General features: G+C 41.3%; 1 protein-coding gene across 1 annotated transcript in view; it reads left to right on the forward strand.

Moving 5' to 3' along the window:
• The first annotated feature begins 14,102 nt into the window (after positions 1-14,102).
• The window catches only part of SHCBP1L (SHC binding and spindle associated 1 like), a 52,741-nt gene continuing 51,561 nt past the window's right edge, over positions 14,103-15,282 (forward strand). Inside the window, exon 1 of the mRNA XM_032463571.1 lies at positions 14,103-14,142. The gene's annotated coding sequence lies outside the window, so the exon portion shown is untranslated. The remainder of the gene's footprint in view (positions 14,143-15,282) is intronic.

A 15,282-nucleotide genomic window follows, 5' to 3' on the forward strand; every position in this document is an offset into this window, starting at 1 on the left:
CAGAGAAAGACAAATACTATGTGATATCACTTACATATGGAATCTAAAAAATACAACTAGTGAATATAACAAAAAAGAAGCAGACTCACAGATATAGAGAACATACTAGTGGTTACCAGTGGGGAGAAGGAAATGGGGAGGGGCAAGATAGGGGTAGGAGGTTAAGCTACAAGGATGTATTGTACAGCACAAGGAATATAGCCAATGTTTTATAATCACTATAAATGGAGTATAACCTTTAAAAATTGTGAATCACTATATTGTACACTTTTAACTTATATAATATTTACATCAGTTATACTTCAATTAAAAAATAGAAGGGAAAAAATTCCCCAACTCAGAGAGGATTTTTCTGACCACACTATTTCATCAGTTCTTCTCTGGTATTTTCTTCTCAGTACCCTCTTTCCTTCAAAACACTAATCACAATTTATTAAAATATATTGTAAGAAGATGTTTACACCTGTCTCCAGCACTAGAACATAAGGTCCCTGGGAAGGGGAGCATGGTCAGTCTCTTGTCTGTCGTACCCTAGTATCTTGAAAACTCCATCCCATTTTAATTGCTAAAAACTTGACAGCTGTGAATAAGACCTATATCACACCCTTAGACTTGCCAGAGTGAATAGTTTATTATTATTTGTAAAACATCCATCAGCCTTGACAGTAGATGCCAAAAGAGCTCTATGCCCGTTGTAGTAACAGACGTGAATTTCTTTAATAAATTCCTGTCTGACTCCGTCTATCTCGTTACTTTGCTTCCTTAGTGGAGGATATTTGGTGGCAGCTTCCGAATGCCATTAAACCCTTGTTTAAAATCTCATCAAACTTTTTAGCTTGGCCACACAGCACTGATCAAAAGTTCGGTCTTGAGGAAATGAGCAGTCCCTCTTCTTGGCCTGGAGTCCACCTGCGCAGCCACCAAGAGTCTCTCTGTTTGGTTGTGTGGGTCCAGCTTTATAAATGAATAACCCCTTTACCAACAAACAACAGCATAGGAATTTGACACAACATTGTAAAATGACTATAACTCAATAAAAAAATGTTAAAAAAAAAAACAAACAGCATAGAGCTGGGCCACTAACGAGTTGATAGGTGTTAATCTCCTGCAGGTAATTATTTCCAGAAATCAAGCAACCACTAAAATGTTTTGGCTCCTACCACGTCCTAGAACATTTGAAAGATTTTGTAGTTCTTCTGCTGCAAACTTTTTAATTTCAAAAACCATGGCTTCATATTGCAATTGTAAAGTAATAAAATTTTTTCTTGACATTGTTATGAATTTATAGTTTAGAATCTAAGAGACTGACTTCATTCGTAAGTTTAATTCACTTTTAGCTCTTAACCTTGGGGAACTGACACACTGATCAAATGCGTGGTTTACCATTAATGCCTTCACCTCTCTACCTGAAGTGACATGTAAAACCTAGAGTCGTTGCTATGACCTGCCAACGTTTACTTCAAGAAGGTAAACATCAGACCCTGAGCCGGGGTTCATCAACAGTCTATTTCTAACAGCTTGCCGACAAACCAACCTTATTCTATGTCTTTCTAAAAACCACTAGAGTTAGTTACTGTAACTTTACAGTGAAAAGAAAAATGTGCTTTGCCTGATGTCCTGAGAGACATGGAGTCCTTAGAAACCAAACGTAAACCTTAGAATGAGGAAAACTAACTTTTAAACTTCATTCTCCTCCAAAATTTATGGTTGCAGGTAAAGTAAACTGGAGCTCCTCCCCACACCTCCTTGTGAATTGGAACAGTTCATGCTAAGTAATTCGTGCTTGGTAACACAGCATGCTGAATTTAGCTCCTATCTGGCAAATACCACAACCATGCTCCATTGTTTGGCTGTATTTACTTTCTGGCTAGAAAGAGCTTCCGAGGAGCATTCACTCCTTCTACCTGTCGTAGGCCCTGGACCTTTGTTTGTTGTGGCATAGCTTTGTGTGTGGTTGAGTTCTGAATGCACAAAGGGCATGATTAGATTTATCTTAAAAATATCGTTTGAAAATTCTACCCATATCTTACTGTCTTGAAGTCATCCCAGGCCATTTTTACACACACTTTCTAGATAAGCTGCCTTAATGTTTAACATCTGAGTCCTCAGATTACCAAAAAAAAAAAAAAAGACAACAGGAAAACCCAGCAGCTTGTCATGTCTGATTTGATTTTGTTATCATTTAGATACCAGAGTCTTACACTGGACAGGACTCTGCATTCTTTGGTTGTACCTGTCAATTTTCAATTACAGGACTGAGCTGCTTCAAGCTCTTAAGTTTGTCTTCAGTTTCCCTTCTGGTGATGAGCAAGCTACGTTCTCTGGGCACTGACACAGGGACAGTCTTAGCTTTGTCTCGAGGTGTGCATAGTATATTACTATATAATATATTATTATATAATATATAGTGTATATTTTATATGTAAATAATATACATTATTTCATATGTACGTATTGTACATACTTTATATGTAAAACTATACCTTATATGCTATATAATACAATTATAAATTATAATTTTATATCACAATGCCACTAGGCAGAAGCAGCCTCCAAGAATAGGTTTCCTGACTGGTAACATTTCACTTTGACCTTTCCATTTGCGTTTATCTAATTACAAAATTTAATTTCTTAAATTACCTAAGTCAATAAAATATAAGAGTAAAAAGAAAGAAAATTGTTTCTGTGAAAAGTAAGTTGAATGCTTTGGAAACACACAATAAGATCAAATCATTTAAAACTGCTTCGTTGTCAAATTCGACGTAGGTTGAACATACAAGAAGGGTAACTGACATAAAGAGGTCTGAGGACAGCTGCAGCATGACAGCCACCTTGCCACAAGAGCTAATGCTGTGGGCACCAGGTGGGCCAGGTAGCGCAGGGCATCAGAAGAGAGTCTACTTTAATATTGCTTCAGGGCATTTAATGACATTCCTTATCTTTAAAATATATCGTGGATGTGATAAAGCATGCCAAAGAAATGCAACTGAACAAATAAAATAAGAGACTCATGAAAAACTTAACAATTTTATGATAGTAAAAGTAGCAATAAAACATCCCAAAGAAAATGCCATCATCACTTTATGACTATGAAATCCTCAATCAGTTTTCCGTTACAAACAACAGAAGCTGACTCCGGATATTTAAGCAGCTTTTAAAAGATACTTGTGTTAAAGCAGATGAATTTTCAGGTGTATAAACCATAGCTCAATAAAGCTGCAAAAGAGGATATTGGGTGCCAGTGTTTTTTTATTTTTTCAATACCAGTAAGCAATTAACTCAATTCTGACTCTGTCTACCTGGAGCTAGCATCAGATCCCGAAGATCAAGGTTTCAGTCCTATAAGACTGTGCCATCCCCCCACTTCAGGCGCTGTTAGCAAGTCCAGGTTGTCACCTGTGCTTCTGACCAACTGGTTATGGATCAGAGGTTCCCATGGCTCGCTCCTCGGGTTAGATAAATTTGCTCGAATGGCTCACAGAACTCAGAGAAACAATTTACTTACCAGACTACCTGGTTTATTATAAAAGGATGTAACCCAGGAACAGCCAGGTGGAAGAGATGCAAAGGGCAAGGTGTGTGGGAAGTGGCACAGAGCTTTCATACTGCCTTGAGCACGTCATTTCCCCCACATCTCTAGGTGTTCACCAACCTGGGAGCTCTTCAAATTCGGTCCTTTTGAGTTTTTAATAGAGGCTTCATTACGTGAGAATGATTGATGAACTCATTAGCCATTGGTGAGTGAAGTCAATCTCCAGCCCATCTCCCCCCCTTAGAGGGGGAGGAGGAGTGGGAGGGGTTACTGAAAGCTCCAACCCTCTAATCACTTGGTTGGTTCCCCTAGCAACCAGCCCCCACCTGTGGGTTACCTAGTTTTCTAAAAGTCACCTTGTTACCATTATAAAAGTCATTCTTATCACTGTCATCACTAGAACAAAGACTGAATTTAAATCACAGTATCACAGGGTGGATCCCAGAATCAGTGGGGACACTGGAGGGAGCAGGCTTGAGGCTGCACTTCAGGAACAGCACTGAAAACCATGGTGAGAGCTGGTCTAACAAGGAACCTGCGGCTGCTGGCCCAGCTTTCCCTGACAGAAGGCACATCACGGCCTTTCTGCCAGAGGCTGACCGTACAGTGTCCATGCTGCTGGCAGACAAGCCGAGTCCCGGGTGAGAACTCAACCTTACGACCACAGCCAACCCCTCTGCTTCTGCCCTTGTCTGCAAAATGGAGACAGAGTCAGTCTCTTCATGCAGCTTGCCAAATAAAGTCTGAAATGCCTATGAACTAACTCAAAGGATCCTGGGGGATTGAGTTTTCTGGGTTTCTCTCTCGGGGAAGCAGGACTCCTAAAGCCAGAGATTTCCTAGACGTAGCACGAGTGATCAAAAGATGCTGGCAGCCTGAAAATGTAAGAAGTGTCTATTTAAACAGCTTCCGATTTTCAGTGGGTATACCCATGTTCAGTCAACTTCTCCTGATCTAGTACTTAGATTAGACCTCCAGAATTCCACGCACAATGCGTGGCTAATCAAAGTCTCTGAATTCTCCAAAAGAATACAGTGCTTGAGGTTCATGGTGACTATACATACATCTCTTAGTGGTTGAGAGCATGACTCTGGAACCAACCTATTGGTTTCAAATCCCAGTTTGGGGCAATTTATTGTAATATCTCAGTATCTTCAGCCGTAAACTGCGGATATTACAGTAACCTACCTCACAGCAGTGTGATGTGTTTTAAATGAGTCAATATATGTAGGGCCCTTAAAATAGTGCTTGAGTGAATACAAGTGAACTATTATTACAGGTAGGACACAAGGACTATAAGGACACAGGAGGGCACTGGGTCTCTGAGCTGCACCCCACGTGCAGAGCTCACGGATGGAGGCTCAAAGGGGAGAGGGACACGTGACCCTTGCGTTCTGAGCTGGAAACCGAGCGTGGAAGATAAACACATAAGTAAATGTGATACAAGGCAGACAGCAGTAAGTGTGCCATGTTGGCAAGCAAAATACTATGAGTAACATTCATTGAGGACGGAGATTCTTTCCTGCTGGGAGAACTTTGCAAGGCACATTGGAGTATGTCAACTTCGAGCTGTGCTTTAAATAAAGAGTTTAAATTTGATGGGCAGGTACCGAGGGGATGGAGAGGAAGAGGGCATTCCAAGGAGGAATGGAGCAGCTTGAATAAAAGCAAAAAGCTAAGAAACGGTATGAAAGGAATCACAGGGGTTTGCATGGGACAAAGTTTAGCAGCAGACAAGGCGAGGAGGAAACATGGACCAGTTTGTGGCGTGCTTTCTGTTCTAGGCTGGGGAGATGCCATTGATTATGAATGTAATGGAATCTTCACTTGTTTGGCACCGGGGAGGCGGAAGGGTCCCAACCCACCACAAATCATTCTACCCCAAACCATTCCATTTTTTTCTCACTCATTAGTTACCCTCTGACTCTAAGTTTTTTAAAAAGGTATTACTGTTTCAATAAAAGGAATGACATTTATAAATCAGACTGGAAACTGCTTTGAATTGGCCTTGCCTGGGGTCCCCCAGTTCCCCATTACTACATCCTTCCCTAGGCTGCCTGAATATATGGTTTCTATTACCTAAACAGGCAAATGGCAGTTAAAGGTATTCAGCGATTCAAGTCTATTAGCATTTATAAGGCAAAGACATGACTGCTTTTCTCACTCACCTCTCTACTAGCACATTCCCCCACCCCTCCACCCCCGCCGACTCTCCCTGAGAGCTAAGAGAAGGGTATGGAGAAATTCTACTTAGGTCAGACAATTCCTTATCTAAAATGTACCTCATTCCCCCTTGCCTTAGTGTTTGGCATGTTCCCTCTAGCAACAAAGCCAGAAGAAAGATGGGTGAGTGACTTCCTGGATCAGTGCTTCTTCACATGCTTCCCTTGACCCCTGAGTCCCTCGCTCAGCCCAGGTCTGGCCGGAGTCCCAGGGCATCCAGCGCTCCGGCACCTCCCTCCCAGAGTGATTCCTTCACTTGGTGAGCCTTCCAAACCTGCAGCCGACAAGTTGACTTAGGAAATGTGTTCATCAGTAAAACATACTTATGGCTTAGACTTTTAATACATGTGAGATGAATCTGAGTTTAAAAGTATTCCAAAAAAAGTAGGATTTGGAATCTCTAGTGTTAAGGAGCAAATGTACTACTGTTAAAACTTTGGTGTGACTCTGCGTAAGTCCATGCTCCATAAATTTGGTTCTATGACAGATATGGTATGGATACATACAGTGGAATATTACTCAGCCATGAAAATGAACGAAATCCCATTTGTGACAACACAAATGGACCTAGAGGTTATTATATTAAGTGGAATAAGTCAGACAGAAAAAGATAAGTACCATTTGATTTCACTTATATGTGGAATCTAAAAAACAAAACAATAAACAAACATAACAAACCAGAAACAGAGTTAGAGATACAGAGAACAAATAGGTGGTTGCCAGAGAGGAGGTGGGTTGGGGGGAGGAAAGAAATCAGTGAGGGAGATTAAGAGGTGCAAACTTCTACTTGCAAAGTAAGTGAGTCACGGGTATAGAATGTACAGTGTGGGGACCATAGACAATAACTATAGAATATCTTTGTATGGTGGCAGTGTAACTAGACTTATAATGGCGATCATTTTGAAATGTATAGAAATATTGATGTTGTGTAACAGGAACTAACACAGTGCTGAAGGTCAATCATATTCAAAAACAAACAAACAAGCAAGTGAACTCATAGAAAAAGATCAGGTTTGTGGTTATGGGATGTCGGGGAGTGGGTAGAGGGACTGGATGAAGGCAGTCAAACAGTACGACTTACCACTGTAGGATAAATAAGCACTAGTGTGTCACGCACAACACGTAATTAACACTGCCGTATGTTATAGATGAAAGTTGTGGAGAGTCAATCCCAAGAGTTCACATCACAAATAGAAAAAAAGTGCTTTTTCTGTTTCTTTACTCTCTATCTATATGAGGTGGTGGATGTTCACTAAACTTATTGTGATATCATTTATTTCATGATGTATGTAAGTCAAATCATTATGCGGTACACCTTAAACTTGTACAATGCTGTATTTATAGCTCAATGAACCTGGAAGAAAAAAAATTTTGTTCTATGACTCAAAACCAGAATAGGAAATGCACTTGTTTTACCAAATCCCTGGTGGCTTCACTAATATATACAATATAAACTATCCATTATTGGTTATTTTTTTTAAAGCATAAGGATTTATTAGCCCATATAATTGAAGAGTCCAGAGATGGTTCCAAGCTCCCAGCATAGCTGGATCATGGCCCTGGGTAGCTTTCTGTCTGTCCTTTTTGTGCTGGCTCTGTTCCAGGTTGGCTTCTGTAGGTTTACTGAGCTGTTTCACTTTCCGTCAAAATGTAGCACGTTCTGCATTATTACACAGAGGCAGCGTCTTTGACTAGTGGTTCTTCGAAGTATCGAAGTGCTGAAGCACCAAACTTGCGGTGCAGGACAGCAACCAAGGCTTAAGTCACGAGGGGCTCCGTGGACGTCCTGGCTGTCCAAGTGCACGTGGTCTCCTCCAGTTGGACAGCTCTGCTAGCCACACGTCAGGGGAGCACCCCAGCCTTTGCTTATTTGGGAGCCCTGGTGCTCAGGGCCAGGCCCTCTTGCATTACTGTATGGCCAGTTTTCTCCAGAATCCTTGCATTACTGGTTATTTGTAAGGGATCTGAAAAATAAAGCAATGGATATTGCAAAATATTAAGACGTATTTCTCTGAACATAGAGGAAGCCTAAATAACAATGTGAAAATTTTTCTTCTAATGTATCATTCTCTATTTATTTGATTACATTTTAATGTTCCGGCTTGTTCTATTTCTAGACTGATTGTTAAATAAATGCGCTAATTTGTATGACTGGCTGAGATTGCACTAATGGCATTTTCTCCGTGGCATGGCTTGTGTTTCTCAGTGTGCGGGTCTACACGCGTGCACAGACTGTAGCGGGTGGGGTTGGGGCGGAGACGGTCAGGGAGGTGAGAATAAAGTTCCGCTGCTGAGCTCAGTAGCGGGCAACAGAAACCAAGCACAACTCCGTGCCAATCATGGCTTTGAACTTTTTACAGACGTCATCTCGCCTGACTCCCATAACCACCCAATGATACAATTTCTACCTTGTTCCCATTTACAAGTGGAGAAACCAAAGTTCAGAAAGGCAAGTGCATTCCCTGAAGTTGCACACCTAGAACCGGGTGGAGCTGAGCTGTCTTTCTCCAGAGCCCGAGGGCTGACCTGCCCACCTGAACTGGTTTCCCGGGCTCTTTCTTCTGAAGTTTACTGCCTGCTGTTCCCTCCTCCATCCTGTGCCCTCTGAGAAGCCTCTTCCCTGAGAATCCCATCGATGTACGGTTTGGAGCCAGGAGTAGAAGAGCTTGTCCAAACCTTGTTCTTCCCCAGGAAACATTTTATTTCCTCCAGGAAAATGGCCTTTTCCCCTTTTCACATAATTGAATATGCTTCAAAACTTAGACAAGGAGCTACTATCTGATTCTTTAAAATCTGTTTTTCTCAGATTTCTTCTGTATAGCACAGGGAACAATATTCGATATCTTGTAATAGCCTTTAATGAAAAAGAATATGAAAATGAATATACGTACGTATGTGCATGACTGGGACATTACGCTGCACACCAGCAACTGACACATTGTAAATGAGTATAGTTTGATTTTTTTTTAAAATCTGCTTTTCTGATTGTGACAGAAATACATGCAAATTTCAAACTTTTAATAGAAAGAAAACTTGGAAATATGTAAAGAACCCCCTAAAACGCCTAAGACTATGCAGTTCACATTTTTGTGCGTTTTCTCCTATCACATACAGCTTCACATTTTGTTTTTTTTCATATATGGTTATGTGGTAAGCATTTTCTCATAATTCTTGAGGGCAACAACTGTGTTTCTCTGGATTAACGTATTTCCAGGGCTTAGCACAATACCTGGCATGTAGCAATTAGCATCTAATTAGTAATATCTAATCATTTGATTTAATAAATATTAGTTGATTGAATGGCTGACATTATATATCCTTCCAAAACTTTTTAAAGGCCACATAATTATGAATCTCTGTAATAAAGTGTGACTGTGAAATCCCATTAAGATGGTGCATAACTCATTTTCAGAGGTTTCACAAGACAACACAAAACCCTGGGGCAGGAGTCAGGCTGGCCGGCTCTGGCTTAGCTCAGCCAGCGTACATATTACAATACATTACACTCCATTTTACTTCTTAATACCTCCGTTTCCTCTTTTGTAACATGACTGGACTGCTTGCTAAGATTCACTTCTATTTTTACACAGTATCATTTTCTTTCTTTGAATGGATGTTACTATAGTACGTAAATATTTTTTATTTTAAAACATTTAAGTAATACAGAATTATAGAGGGTAAAACGTTTCACAGTCACCCTCATCCCCAATATCACTCTCCTCCCCAAAGGTTACAACTAGTAGGTCTGTAGGTCCTTCCATCCTTTTTCTATGCTTTTATGTGTGTCCAAATTCAAATATGTAATTTAAAAAGCCATAAATGGCATCACATGATATGCATTATTCTGAGAATTGCTTCTTCTCCCTTCCCTCCGTTTCCCTACAATATGTCTTCGGGGCTTTTTCTGTGAGTCAGCACATTTAAACTGACTTTATTTTGATAAAGTAGATGTTAACCATCAGTTATTTATTCTACCAGCAACAGACGTAGGTTGTTTACAGTTTTACACTGTTATAAACAACGCAACAGTAAACAGCCCAGAAGACACGGCATAGTGGCTAAGAGCATGCGCTCTGGACTCAGACTGTGTGCTTTTGAACCCTGGCTCTACCACTTCATAGCTGTTACTTAACCTCTCTGCGCCTCGGTTTCCTCGTCAATAAAGTGGGGATTACGGGGCTACTTTTAGAATTAAATTAGTCAACATATGTAGAGTTCTTCCACTGCGCCTGGCACATAGTAAGTGCTAAACACTATTATCACTATTACTATAATTATTATATGTAACATCATGGTGCACATATACAAGGGAACTGATTTCTAAAGACGGAATTATTGGCTTGAAGTTAAGCATATACAAAATTTTGAAAGGTTTTGCCAATTGCTTCCTAAAAGTTTTTAACATTTTCTACCTCATTAACAGCGGTGGAGAGTGCATATCTTACACTGGTCACTATCAATTTTAAATATGTTTGCTCCACTGTTAGATGCCAGCGCACGGTTCAAAGCTTAGGCTAATTAGCTATCGTCATTCTTCATGCCTTTTACTGTCAAGATTGAAATGTAAGAATTCTGATCGGTATTAAGGCAAGTTTGGGCCACCAGCTTTTTACCAGGGGAGATAGGCAGAGTTTTTAGGCTGTGCCTTGTCCATACCCTGTATTGTCTCTCTTTAGTGGAGTGCATGTGCCCTGAAAGATGTCTGGTGATTCTTTTCTTTCGTGTGGTTTACATAAAATGAAATAAAAATCCTGTATTTGCCTCAAAAAAGAGCTAAAAACAAAAGCAGAACACAAAAGTATCAGGGAGTGAGCACACGTTGTCAAAGCTCAAAGGTTTAGCAGAACATCACGCTTGAGGTTAAAGAAGTGTTAGACTTTAAAGAAACGTGTCTGAGCTTGTCCTTCAGCAAAGTGGTGTGTAGCCTGCTTCTGAGTCAGGGCTGGAGCTGGCGGGGCTGCAGGAATGCTTCAGGCTCCACCCAGCCCTTTGGGATTCAACAGCCCAAAAGCTCTCTAGTGCCCTCTTCTGGCCAAAAGGAGGAGCTACATGCTTACCAGAGAACTGTTCTGTATCGTCCCAACATTTATAGTTATTTGTTCACAAAGTTAAAGTCAAGGAGTTAAGGAAGAGAAAAAATTTTAGAGTTCTAAGAGAGGAAAATTAAAGTATTTGGGAATAAATAGCTGACTGGAGTGTTTGCATAACTGAATCACTCTGCTGTACACCAGAAACTAACACAACATTGTAAATTAACTATACTCCAATTTAAAAAAATAGTATATTCAGTGGTGGTAAGTACTATGAAGAATGATAAAACTAAAAGGCAGAGCAGGGATGGGGGGGTTGCAGGGTGGGGCTGGGATGCAATCATTGTACAGAGCAGGGAGGGTAGGACTCACCCACAGGTGACATTGGAGTAAAGATATAAAGAAAGTCAAGAGGAAAACCATGACAGCCGCAAGGAAGGAAAGTGTTTTCCATCATCCAGTCATTCCCAGGGGGCAATTCGGATAGGGCATACAGGTCAATAAGGAGTAACTGCAGTTTCAGAAAGTTCTTAATACTGCTAGCACATTATTTTCACATATTCCTACATGATAACCCCCAACATCGTTCATGGTCAAATGTTTTAGTGGTTTGGCCCAGTTCAAAAGTTCATGGTTCCACCAGGTGAGGACATGCATAAGGTCCACCTCCTTAATGGCCTCCTGATTCCATTTTTAAGAACCCCTTGACATAAGTGACTCCATTTTATTCTACATTTCCCACTTCCCACTCTTGATTAAGATCTTTCTCTAAAGGCACTGCTAATCAACTTACAGATGTGCTCTGTCTCACACTGCAAGGACGGACTTGTCCCAAAAAGCCACGTCCCGCACTGGGGGGAGTTTTAATCTTCAATGACTATTTCACGGAGTGAGCATCCTAGGGGTTAGGTCACATTTGAGCAACAGGGAGGCATTCAGGAAATGATTCCTGGGCAGTTTCCTTGTCTGGGAATTTCATCAAGTTATATGAAGGTTCAGGTGAATAAGCCGTATCTACCATTTCAGTCTGTCGAGTGACCATACTCTTGGTGTTCGTAGAGGTTTTGGAGCAGATCTGAGTGAGGAGTAGCATAAGGAGCTCAAACACAAGCACACAGAACAAAATCCCAAAGCAAAAGCAGACTCTGAAGCCCTGATCTTGTCCAAGAGCCTGTACCTGGAGGAAACCAGCTGGAAACATCACTAGGGAACCAGAGGACACTGAACTGGAGAGGTCTTGTGCTATTTTTCTAATTTTTTTGAGTTCTAATTCAGCTTCACCAGAAGGGTTGATTCAGGTGCAGGAAGAGGTGTCGGTTATGGCACAGCCACCGCTCTGTTCCGCGAGGAGATAATCAAGTGCTTTTCGGTTATCTAGTGCAGACCCCCCTGGGGAATCCAGAGAGCATTGCTGTTGAGCCAAGGCTCGAGTGGTGGAACCTTCTAATTTAGCTCTGGTTAGGGACACATTCTTTATCAACCAGTCATTATGGATTGCATCAATCCGAGGAACAAATTCTTTGGCAACGGTAATCAATGTAGAGTAGATTGGGTATAAAAAGGGGGCTGCCAAGTCTCTCCGGGGCTTCTGAGATTGTAGCTGGATTTTTCCTTTGACAAGAACTTGAAATAAAATGCTATAATTTTCCAAAAGGCATCGTCCTATCATATGCCAGCTGTCTAGACATTCATAAGCCCATGGTCCCCCCTTGTAATCATATACAAAGGTGTACCCAGAGGGGGACATAGTATGCTGCCATGAGTGTGGTTATTCACATTTCCACTGGGAGGTATGAACTTAGGGATATATTCTTGCCAAAGATCAGTGTGGCCATTGCAGACCATTATGGGTCAGCTGACAACCATCTACCCCAAGTGGGACGAAAGGCTTGACATAGACTGGTGAGACCACATTCCTTACAAGTTTTGGCGAGCCATTTGTTTGATGCTGGAGGTAAAGGGAAAAAAGGGTACAGGTGGTTAGAAGGCTAGAGGAGCAGGGCTTTAGAGACATGTTTTGGGACAGTGTCAACCAAAAGCAAGGTGGAGACTCCTGATCATATAGTTTTACTCTGCAGACAATTTTAGGGGCTGGACACTTAAAAGCTAACATAGCATTGGGAACCAAGGAGAAACTGGTGATGGTTATAACAAGGGGTCCTTAGAAATGGATGACCGTGATCTTTGGAGACAGACCCAGTACTCAGAGATGTCACCCAGGTGCTGTAGTCTGGGAATAGTTCGCTAGAATATTATCTTCCCATTTGCCGAAAGAAGTACCCTCAGGAAGGGAAAAACTAAGATTAAACAGATTCCAGCAAAAGGCTGACCACTCACCACCTTGGATATAAGAAAGTAAGTCATTAACTCTGAAACCACCAGCCCACTGGGGGATACTTCCTTAGCAAGAATGTTGAATTAGTGTCATTAAACTCAGTACATTTGTCAGTGAGATAGAACAGATCTGGTATGAAAACGATCAGCAATGAGGCGAGAGCTGTGTGTATGTGTGTACCAGCCTGGTCTCCAATCTTGGGAAAGCTGTCAGCATCAGAAGTCTGCTTCACTTCCTAGTAATTTAAAGTCTCCAGTCAGCTCAGAAGTCCAGTGGGGCATTGGAGCCTTTTTAAAATGAGAAACATGAATCTAAGAATCGACACCTTTAAGCTTTATAACATGAGGATTAATTAAAAGTACTTGATATGGTTCTTTCCATCTAGGTTTTAAAGCATCTTTTTTTTTTTTTTTTTTTTGAGGAGGGTAATTAGGTTTATTTATTTTTTAATGGAGGTAGTGGGGATTGAACCCAGGACCTCATGTATGCTAAGCATGTGCAATACCCTCTCCCCAAGAATCTTTTTGAATATGTCGTTTCAAGTAGACAGAAATCATCTGGATGTAGATTGTGGCGATGTTTGTTGTCTTGTCTCCCGGGAGTGCACCATGGAAAGATCATTCTACTCCGGTATGGTTTTTATCTAAGACTCTGACTAGTCCATTGCAATACTGAATCCTGTCTCCTTTAATTAGTTGAATATATCAGGAGCAGAGAGAGCCAAATGCAGGTCGGCCGGTAATGATTTCAAGTAGTGACAGCCTGTGTTTCCCAAAGACGGCAGCTCTCAGGTTCAAAAGGACCAAAGGAAGTGCCTTAAACCAAGCCGATTTCAAAGTCTGCATAAATTTTGCCAAGTGAGTCTTACTGATGCTATTTGTTCTTTCCATGAGTCCAGAAGACCGATGGTGATAAACACAACGGAAATGCTGTAGGATAGGCCAAAACGCACAGACTGGTTTCGTAACATGGCCAGTAGAGTGTGTTCCCTGGTCACTGTGCCGTGCTGAGGGCCCGTCCAGGTGGGTATAATCTTCTCTAACAATGTTTTTGCAACTGTTGAAGTGGTAGCCTATTGGCAAAAGGGATGCTGCAATTCAATGAGAAAACATGCAAAGCACAGGAACAAATTTATAGCCTTGGGAAGAAGTCAACTGGATAAAATCCATTTGCCATAACTTGAAAGGCCCTTTATGTAAGTCAAGATGTCCAGGGGCAGTTTGGATATGGGTGCTATTCAGGGCATAGAGCACAAGTTAATCATGCCTCCCTGGTGGCCTTAGTAATACTTCCCCAACAGTGTTGTTTCACAAAGCTTACAAGTTCATCTTCTGCCCAGTGGGTCCTCTGATAAGTCATTTTCATGAGGGATCTTTTCATGGACAATGGCAAGACAAGTCTTCTATTTGGGCCACCCTATAAATTAGCTGACGGGCTAAAAACACAACTATTATCTGCCTAAGAAAGCCTTTTTTTTTTTTAATGTGGTACCTTGGACTGGGCATCTTTGACCATTTTCATTGGATCCTCATTCAGAATGCAGTCAAAATTTGCTATTACAGTTCCAGGTAGGGTAGCTTGTAAATTAGCTGTCCTTGTGGCCTGATCAGCCAAATTACTTCCTTTGGTTTCAGCTAGATGTAATTTTGAATACCCATTGAAAAAAAATTTTTTTTGAATGAATGCCCAAGCACCTTAATGATGGCTAGAACAAAAGGCAGTTGGATCATACCAATTTCCATTCTTAATCTGGTCCCCACCACCACCACCATTGTCAAGATTTGTTTCCACAGCATGCCAAAGTCATGAACTGCCTCAAAGGCATAGCGACTATCTGTATAGACAGGCACAGTTCCTCCTTCTGCTGGTGTGCGAGCTCTCGTTAGAGCATGGAGTTCTGTGCGCTGGACCACAGCAGCAGTTGGCAGCAGAGCCGCCTCAGTGCCTTCAAAGGAGATGACTTCATGCCCAGCACAATACTTTCCTTCACATTTTCCAAATAAGAACCATCAGTAAACCATGAAATCTCTGCATTGGCAATAGGGTTTTCTTGTAAGTCAGCACTAGGGATTAATTAAATGATCAGTCAGGGTCACACAGTCATGAGGAGCTTTGTCAGTAGGCAGAAAGAGAAGGCGTGCAGGGTAGTTCGTTGCAGTAGG

This window comes from Camelus ferus, chromosome 21 (assembly GCF_009834535.1).
Source record: "Camelus ferus isolate YT-003-E chromosome 21, BCGSAC_Cfer_1.0, whole genome shotgun sequence".
Taxonomy (NCBI): Eukaryota; Metazoa; Chordata; class Mammalia; order Artiodactyla; family Camelidae; genus Camelus; species Camelus ferus.